At 25.2% G+C, this 10686-nt stretch overlaps 1 protein-coding gene and 1 non-coding gene across 2 annotated transcripts in view; one reads left to right on the plus strand and one right to left on the minus strand.

Moving 5' to 3' along the window:
• LOC122497567 overlaps window positions 1-10686 on the plus strand; it is a 422553-nt gene that overhangs the window by 330891 nt on the left and 80976 nt on the right. The gene's annotated exons all lie outside the window — the stretch shown is intronic.
• On the minus strand, window positions 5546-5617 carry Trnag-ucc. The gene has a single exon. It is a non-coding gene; the product is annotated as a tRNA-Gly (tRNA).

A 10686-nucleotide genomic window follows, 5' to 3' on the forward strand; every position in this document is an offset into this window, starting at 1 on the left:
TTTTTTGTTTTTATACGAACAAGAGCACACGACACATTCTTGTAAGGCGCGCGCCCGTTAAAATAGTGAGAAACAAGCATTGAAGATAAATTGTCAGATAATTCGTCGCGATAAGATAAGTGTCGACGAGGTGCCATAGAATTATATATAAAGTCCCGTGAGGTCGAACCATAAAATCCTTGAAGGCTTGAATGCAACTGATGCACGCGCTTTCGCGACACCTTTCTGACCTTCATTGATGTGTGTGTGTGTTTATATAGTTACTATGTATATATTGTATATATTCATGCGGGGGATTAATGTCCCTTGATTTATTTATTCAAACTAAAAAAAATTGCCCGAACGTAGGTGGACGATGATTTATCTTTATAGGTTGTAAATTGCAGTTTCCTATGCTTGAAATCGGTCCTAGAGAGAATATACATTTATATTGAAGGCAGAGGATCGAATGAACTTTTCGAGAAAAATTTATTAGAAACAATTTTTATTTATCAACGAAGTTAATTTATTGCTGTATAATTTAATTTATAATTTCCATTTATAACAATTTAATATTGTAATTTAATTTAAAATTTGCATCTAATTACAAAGTTTAATTAAAATTCATTAAACTCTTCTCTTTATTTATTTATACGTATAAATACAAAAGACTATGGTGACTTTATAAGACCATAGAAAGAGAGAGAGAGAGAGAGAAAGAGACCGGTTCCACCGTAAAGCATTCCGGTAATAAAATGTCCGGATAAAACGATCGGGACCATTACGAGGCTACAAATTGTCGACGTTTCTGATATGACCACCCTTGGAACCCATAAAGGTGCCAAGGGATGGTTTCACCCATGTAAAACACTGGCCCACCAATTACGCTTATTTTCAACGTATATAAAAAAATCTTCCCTGACTTTAAGACTCAGCAGTATATTTCACATTAAAATAATGTTTTAATACATAAAGCTGCTTAAAAGTTTACTAAACTGAAAGTGAAGCAAATAATTTTCAACATATACATATAACAAATTTAATAGACAATTTTTGTTTCTATATTTCCAAACATTTTGTGTAAGCACATCAGCTTATCTTCATCTGAAATATTATAACTCAGTTTCGAAATTTGCCAAAAAATAGTTTAATTATTAAAATTACCAATTCAACGATGACGGACTATATATAGATATACTTTTTTCGCCATCGTAGATTCTAAAATTTTCGTAACATAAAATTTTCTTATTTATAGTTTCATATATGCACAAAAATATGCTGACATTTTTATAACATTGTTTTATTTTATACTTGAAAACAATAGATTAATAAAAAGACAATATTTTTTATTGGCAATAATTATCGGTTTTACCATTGTGCAATAACTATTTATATATATATTTTTGCTATTAAAGCAAAAAATAAGATCTTTTGTGACGAGGTGGCAATGCAACAATACATGAATGAAAGCAAATCCTATTCTTTGATAGTTATAAATACGTGTATGTCAGTTTCTCTTTTCTTTCGTTATTCGACAAGTGCTGTTAATCTTCTGGTAAAGGTGTATATATATATATTGCGGCAGGTTCATAAATGAATGATTTACAGGCGAAAACTATAAATCGTCGTTTTATGAACATCCTGGCATGAAACATTTATGACTTAGTTCAATAGAAAATATGATAGATACAAAATGACCTATATAGAAAAGGGTGACATTAATTTTGCAATACAACACGACGTAGACAAACTACCAAGTTTCATATCCGCATTATACATATATATTTATAGTGTATTCTTTTAAATCAAAAACTTTTTTTTAAATATTTTTATCCTTCTTTCAATTCTGAAATCTTGTAGTTATACTTTTTTCTCTATGAATGGCAAATGAATAAAAAAATATTCTTTTTGTTTCAGGTATGAGACTGGTGACGTATCTTCTCTCTTAGCTTTCAACCACAAAATGTAATCGTAATTTCGCTAAATATTTTAAAAATTATATTTTTAAACACGAAAGTTTTTTTAATTCTTAGCTATATAAGTTTGATGAATTTTAAATTTAAAACAAAATAGTTTGAATTTATCTACATATACGGTATCCAATAAAAAAGGGACGAGAGTTTTGGAAAAAAAAGGCTACCGCCCGACTGTTGGGAAATATTTACTCTTCGAAATCCCGGCAAACCCCTTTACAACCCAGGGAGTTCTTGAACCCTTGAGTTCCCTCTTTCAGCAAAACGCTCGCAGGAGTACCGACCTTACTCTCTCTCTCTCTCTCTTTCTCTCTCCTCTTTTTTGATACTTAAGCCGTACTTCTTTAACTTTGTTGTCTCTCGATTGTTTTAAAATTGGGAGACAGAGGACTTTGTTAAGGAATTTAAAGGATTTACAAACTCGACGTTGAATTCTTAAAATGTTTCGTTTCCTCAACAGGTTTTCTCGAAATTATACAGCCATATAAAAGTTACACCATAGCTTAAATTTCAGCTTACATTTCAGCGAATTTAAATATTTTTGATTTAGTTTAATTTTTTCAAAAATTGGAATTTGTGTAATTCTTGCGATCTTTTTAATACCTTTTCGCATCCTTTCATGTTTATCGCCTACTATTCTCTATCCATAGAATAAGAGAATTGCTCTTTGGGTATAGCTATTAAAATATTATTTAAAAAAATATTTCGAGGAACGCAAAATAATTGTTGTATCACCTTATCAAAGCAAACACGATTCAGTTTACTAAGTGGATATAGATATAAATGTGTACGCACCTATCGCTGAGAAATTTCTCAAAGAGACATGTTCTTCTGTCAATTTCCTTCAAGGACAAAAACGAACGGTTTATTAAACACGAGAATTTGCTTCTTTCGCTTATATAACTTCCGCCATCTCCAACAATCCAAGATTTTTCAGACCTTTTATTCCCCCGCTTTCTTTTCCCGCACATCGCTATTCCTTTTTTTTGCTTCCGCTTATTTTCTGAGGCAATTCCGACCCTTTCCATCACACTCTCTTCCTCCCTATATATATATGTATATACTTTTTTGTAGCCACGTATTGGTGTCTTCTTTGTTTTTTCGTAACGTATTAGTTCCTTTTCCGCAGCTTGCTGTTATTTTATTTCCACTACCCTCATATATATTTCTTTGTTAGTTTCGTCCAAGTCATGTGTAGAGGTATATATATTTAACCTCCCTCTCTCGTTTTTTTGAAAAAAGTATTATTTTCAAATTAACATATTGGGTTTTATATGGATAAATCTCCCAAAACGAACAAATGCAGAATTAAGATTCTGCTTAGATATAGCGAACCATATGGGTTAAAATATAGTTTAAAACCTTAAAGTTGCTATATTTTGACTAATGGTCACAATTTAGTAAACAACAAAAATATTTATCGTTCGCCGCATGTTTTCCTAAATTGTGACCATAGTCGAAATATAAAAATTTTCAGATATAAACTATATACCTATACTTTTCCTTTTGGCAATGATTTTCTAGATTTTTGGACATGACAGACTTCGCATTCATCTACTAAAACCTATACTTATCACTGTAAAAATTTTTGGAAATTTTTATCTTAACTAAACAGTTAGAAATAATTCGAAAAACGTTGAGAAAATGATTTTGCGACACAAAGTTATAGATATTTTTGTATACGTTGTCCGCCTTTTATGGGTGAAGAAACTTTGTTTGTTATTATAATAAATATATTAAAATTATAAAAATTATAAAAATTATAATAAATATATTATAATAAATAAATAAAAATTATAATAAATATATTATAATAAATAAATAAAAATTATAATAAATATATTATAATAAATAAATAAAAAAGTTAGTTACATTATAAATAATACAGGGCTCGGATCGTCTTTAAGACTTAAAAAAGTCGCTTTAGTCGCATAAATATATTTACAACAAAAATCACGAAAAGTCGCATAAAATTTCCGAAAAAGTCGGAAAAAAGTCAAATGAAATTTTGGAAAAAACGACAAAAAGAAAACACGAAATTGTCAAAATTGTAAAAAAAATCACATTTCTCGACAACAGATACATTATTAATATCAAACAATCCGGAATAAAATTTTTAAAAATTTAATAAAACTCATAGTAAAATTTTAATTATAAGTATTTTTAACATTTTTTTTAAAAATTCTCTTTAAATTGTCAATTATTTTTTATAAATAATAAAATTCTTCTCCGAAATTCAATTATTTAAAAAAAATTTTAATAAAATTCCTCTCTGAAATTCAATTATTTTCAAAAGTGTACTTAACAAAATTCTTCGCAGAAATTCAATTATCAAAATTTTTTTTAAATCTTTCGTCAAAATTTTATAATAAATAATAAAAAATTCATCATAAAAATTTAATTATTTTCAAAAGTTCTGATAAAATTCTTTGCAAAATTCAATTATATCTTATATTCAAAAGTACGAAAATTTTTTACAGAAATTCAATTATTTTCAAAAATTTTTTTTAAATTCTCAAAATTTCAATTATCTCTGTAAATATCAATATATTCTTCTGCAAAATTCAATTACTTTTAAACATTTTTTTAAAAAATCTGTTCAAAATTTCAATTATCTTAGAGAATAATAAAATTTTTCTCTGAAATTCAATTATTTGCAAAGTATTTTAATAAAATTCTTGTCAAAATTTCAATTATCTTTATAAATAATAAAATTCATTCTGGAAATTCAATTATTTTTAATTTTTTTTTCAAATTTCTTATCAAAATTTTTAATATTTTCATAAATAATAAAATTCATCGTGAAAATTTAATTATTTTCAAAAGTTCTGATAAAATTCTTTGCAAAATTCAAATATCTTCAAACGTAAGAAAATTCTTGTCAGAAATTAAATTATTTTCAAAATTTTTTTTTAAATTCTCCTCAAAATTTTAATTATTTTTGTAAATATCAATATTCTTCTGCAAAATTCAATTATACTTACTAATGTTTTATAAATTTGTTCCCAATAATTTAATGATTTTCATAAAAAAGAATTAAAAAATTTTTTTTTTATAAAGTCTTATAAGATAAAATATAATGAATTTATCACTGGGTCATCTTTAATTATTATAAAACATAAAGACATCGTCGAAAAAAGTCGCACAATCCGAGCCCTGATTAATATAAAAACACTGCGAGTATGGATACATTTGAGATGTCAAAAAACGTATGGTCGATACGATTTTAAAAATTATGAAAAAAATTCGAAAATGCAAAAGGTACCCGGGTACCTCGTCATCAGTCCCATAAATTTTAAGTAGTTTATGACAATAAAATGTAGTTTCTGTTATATTTTTTAAATTTCGTAATTCTTTTTATACTTCGTTAATTTTAATAATGTAAAGAAAATTTTAATAGATATAATTTTTATAAAGACTTTCGTGATATTGATTCCTCGTCGTAACTAATATATAATTGCGATCAAAGAGGTTGTAATGTAAAAATTTACTCCTTAATGTATATTGAAATAAATGTTTTATTTTTGTTGGTAAAAATTATCACAAACATTTAACTAAAAAAAATATTAAAAAGGTGAAAATAAAAAAAAGTGTGCGATGGCCGGGAATCGAACCCGGATCAACTGCTTGGAAGGCAACTATGCTGACCATTACACCACCATCGCACATGCCTTCACAACTTTGCCTTCTACTCACTCTTAAAATAATCTAATACAAATTATTGTTCATGAATCAATTATCGTACACTGTTATTATTTATTTTTATAATTTTATTATTTTAACACATAATTAGGGTTTTTTCAACATATAGTTAAAAATATATATAACACTACTTCAGTTAGAATAGTTTTTCTTTTAAATTTTGAGTTTTTTTTCAGAACTTTTATTTCATGTTTCCAAGTTAAACATTTTTTTTAGTTCCTTTTCCAAAATATATATAAGTTGTGCAAAAGTAATGTTGTTATTATTCTTTATTGTTATAGTTTTGACATTTTACTTCCGTGGACCTTCACATATTTAAACATTGTCCTTTTGTAACCCAAGTATATTGTTCATTGCTTTTCGCTAAAAATCCGCTGCAAACCATTTTGGAACGGAACTGGCTAGTGGAGAAAAATTGGCAAAATTGAAGGTAAAAAAAAGGGTCGTCGCCCATGGCAATAGTCGTGGTGGCGCCTCGCACACTACTGGCAAGGACTTTTTTTTCCTTTTTTTTTGGAAATGCTCCAAGCGGTTTCTTGTTTGCCGAAGAGTTTGAAAGGTGATGCTGCGAATTTCCAAGTGTTTGTTAAACATACTCCTCGTGATGTATAATGGTTGTGTGTTGAGCCTTGGTTTGACATACTTTCATCTCTGTCTACACAATTCTCAACCACCGTTTGGTGTCCCCTATCATTCTTGAAAGCATTCAAGGACCCGTCAAAGCGAATATGTATATACATATATATATATATATATATATTTAGAAAAAATACTATATTAATATTTTTCTCCTTATTTTCCAATATTTTAAAAAGGGTTTTTTTTTCTAAAATCACTCATCTTCAAAAAGATTAGGATTATTTGCTATTCTTGTTGTATTATAATAACGGGAACTGTTTAAAACATGTTTAAGGAAAGAATTCTTCTCTTCTTTTAAAAATCCTATAGAAATAATTTCATTTCAAAGAATCAAAGATTTTGACTTAGAAGCTCGTTTTAAAAATCTTAAAAATCCATGATGGAACGATCGTTATCGGATTAGTTTAGAGTGTGAAATATGTTAAGGGATCGAGAGCAAACTGTTTTTTTTTTTTTTTTTTTGTAAATTCATCTCACTTTTGGGCTCAAATTATAAATAAGACAAATCCAGACTGTGCACTCGATAATTAATTTTAAAAAAAGTAGCTTTCAAACTTAAAAAAAGTAGTAAAAAATTCTTGCGAAGAATTTTATAAAAATTTTTAAATAATTTATTTCTTTCGACTAATTTAATGTAAATAATTGAATTCCTGAGAAATTTTTACCATTCATGAAAAGAATTGAATTCTTACGAACGATTTTTCCAAAAAATGTTTAAATAATTGATGTCTGTTTGAAAATTTTATAAAAATATTGAAAATCATTAAATTGTGAAATTTTTTTTAAATAAATTAAATTTTACTAAGAATTCTATTAAAATTTTTGAGAATAATGGAATGTCTGTGTGTCATTTTATTCAATTTTTTTTTTTAAATAATTAAATTCCTAAAAAGCATTTTATTATTCTTGAAAATAATTGAATACTTGCGAACAATTATATTAGAATTTTTTAAAATAATTGAATTTCTAAAAAGAAATTTATTACTTTTAAAAATAATTGAATTCTTGTGATGAATATTGTTATTTATGAAAATAATTGAACTTTGCAAGGAATTTTATTAAAATGCCTCAAAATATAATTGAATTTTTGGTAATAATTTTGTTATTTATCGACATAATTGATTTTTTTCCAACAATTTTATTAAAATATTGGAAAATAATTGAATTACAGTCAAAAATTTTAATAGTTTTGTAAATAATTGAATTCGTTTAAAGAATCTTAAAAAAACATTTTTTAAATAATTGAGTTTTTCGAGAAGATGAAATTAAATTTTTCAGAATAATTACATTTTTTGAGCAATTCCTGTAAAATTGTATTAAAAATAATTGAATTCCTGAGAAGAATTTTATTTTTTATGAAAATAACTGTATTATTGACAAACATTGCGTATTAAAATGTTTAAATACGAAATTCTATACGAGAATTTAATTATTCAAATACAAAATTAAACAGTTTATTGAATAATTAAATGTTTCCTAAAATTCAATTCTCATAAAGAATTTTATCCACAAAATTTTTAAATAATTAAATTCTTTCAACGAATTTTAATAAGATTTTTTAAGAACAATTACATTTTTCGAGGAATTCGATTAAAATTGTAGGTATTAAAAATAATTGAAATTCTGTACAATGAGTTTTATTGTTTATGAAAATAATTGAATTCATAAAAAGAATTTTATTATTTATAGGAGAATAATTAAATCTTGTAAAAATTTTAATTATTATGAAAATAATTGAATTGTATAAAAATTTTTGAAAATCATATATTGAATTGAGGAAAATTTTTGAAAATAATTGAAATTTTGCCATGCATTGTATTAAAATTATTAAAAATCATATTGAATTAAGGAAAATTTTTGAAAATAATTGAAATTTTGACAAATTTAAAAAAAAAATTATGAAAATAATTGAAATTTTGACAAGAATATTGTATTAAAATTTTTAAAAATCGTTGAATTGAGGAAAATTTTTTAAAATAATTGAAATTTTGACGAGACTTTTATTAAAATTTTAAAAAATAATTGAATTCCTGAGAAGAATTTTATTATTTTTGAAAATAATTGAATTATTACGAAACATTTTATTAAAATGTTTAAAAAGAATTGAATTTCTGTTAAAAATTTGTTATTTTTGAAAATATTGTTTTAAATTGTTTTAAATAATTAATTTTCTCGAAATATAATAAATATTCTGGAAATTTTATTTAAAATAATTGAATTCTTGTGGAAAACTTTTTGTGAAAATAATTGAATTTTTCGATTAATTAATTTAAAATAGTATTAAAAATAATAGAGAAATTCTTTGATGAGTTTTATTATATTTATGAAAATAATTGAATTCGTGCTTAGGATTTTATCAAAAATTTAAAAAAAAATTGAATTTCCATGAAATATTGTATTATTAGTGAAAGTATTTAAATTATTGTGAAGAATTGCATAAAAATTTTGTATATAATTGATTTTTTCGAAATTTTTTTGAAAAGCTGCTATTTTAAGTTAATTGGATTCCTATACGGGAATTTTATTATTTATAAAAATAATTGAATTTTGGATGAATTTTATCCATTTTTTTTAAATTAATTGAATTTGTTGGCAAAATTTCATGAAAATTTTAAATATTGAAATTGAAAGTAATTGAATTTCGAATATTTTTTTTAAATAATTGAATCTTTTTAAAGAATTTGAGTATATTTTTTGAGAATAGATTTTTGATTTCTATTATTAGCGAATTTAAAGTAGCCAAAATTAGGTTCATTTTTTACAATGAAAAGCCTGTAATGAATTTCACAGTCATTTAAATGTGAAAATGGTTTATAAAAGATGTCTCTCACTCTATCTTCTGTTTATCATTTAATCATCAAAACTTTGATTTGTATAGAAAAGAATAAAAAGAAACAATAAAAGATGGAATAAAAAAAAACTGGAAGAACCTGTAAACATGTTTGTTCAAGGATATCCAGGAGATTCGACGAATCAGAGAGTGAGAGAGAGAGAAAGAGGAGTCGGCTTTTTCCTGGACAAACGGAAACAAAAGGACTCGAGCGCGTGGCTCGCATAATGACCTCGAGGCTGCTGAAAAAGGGTCAGCGATACGATCTCAGCTACCCAATGTCACGGGTTAATGGATGACGTCTTTGTTTTCTATATAACTATCAGCCATTCTATGAAAATAAAAGGAAAAAAATGGAAATTTCAAAAGATTTTAAATAGCCGCAACAGAGATGGAAATTTATTACAATATAAAGCTTTTCGTGAGGTGGTACACCCCAATAGTCAAGTACTTCCGGTATAACAGAAATATTACGACTTAATTTAGGATCAACTTTTTGATTAGGACGTGAGTTAAAATTTAATGTATTTTGATAATATATCTATATTGTTTACATTTTGACTTGAATTTTAAAATTATTTTACCATTTTCACCTGAATTCTGAAAATTATTATTTTACCATTTGGACCTACAAATATATTGACCTAATTTTCTTCTATTTAATTTTAACTTGTTTAGATTAAAATTTGAACTATCTAATTTTAGCCTTTCGAGCAATCAATTTTGACCAAATTTTCCCAATTACTTAAAAAAAACAAAACAAAAATCACAAATTACTTAAAAATAATTTTAAAATGTTAAAATTTAGGTCAAATTTCAGGAAGTCCTGAACTGCATTCTCGACATATTTTATGGTTCATTAAATCCTGAACCTAAAATTCAAAAGTTATTTGCTTTATTAATATAATTTATTTCTTTATCATAACTTAAAATTTTGCCCAAAAAATTAAACTTACTCAAAATCTTAACAAGGATTTTGACCTAAATTTAAAAAGTTTTATTTTGAGGTTCTATATTAAACGCTATAGGTCTTTAATTAAAAGTTAGTTATTTTTAAACCATAATATTATTTATCTATTCATTGTAAAATAATTGATCGAAAGTATTATAGTATATTCAGATCCTTGACCTAAGAATCTTGCTTGACCTAAAACTTAAGTTTCTTTAAAATTCTGAAGATTTTGACATAAATTGTAACTAGTTTTTATTCCACTTTGTTGACCTATAAAATCTGACCTTATTTTTGAAATTAATTTAACCTACCGACCTATATTTGGATGATTTTTAGCTTTTCGACCTAATTTTTGAAACTATTTTAACTTATTGACTTAAGATTTTGACTGATTTTCGTGTCCTTTCGGCCTTTGAATTGTTACTAATTTTTAAAATGTTTTTATAATTGTATCTATATTTTGTACTTATTTTAGCTTCTGCAATTTTTTTTTGACCTAAATTTGACCTAAAAAAATTGAAATTCTTTCTAATTAACTGCACGGAAAAAAATGGTTAGCCTATTATAACCAGACTGAGTTTGGTTGACTGAATGGAGGTTGTTTGAAACAA

The sequence above is a fragment of the Leptopilina heterotoma genome, unplaced genomic scaffold, assembly GCF_015476425.1.
Source record: "Leptopilina heterotoma isolate Lh14 unplaced genomic scaffold, ASM1547642v1 Lhet_1, whole genome shotgun sequence".
Taxonomy (NCBI): domain Eukaryota; kingdom Metazoa; phylum Arthropoda; class Insecta; order Hymenoptera; family Figitidae; genus Leptopilina; species Leptopilina heterotoma.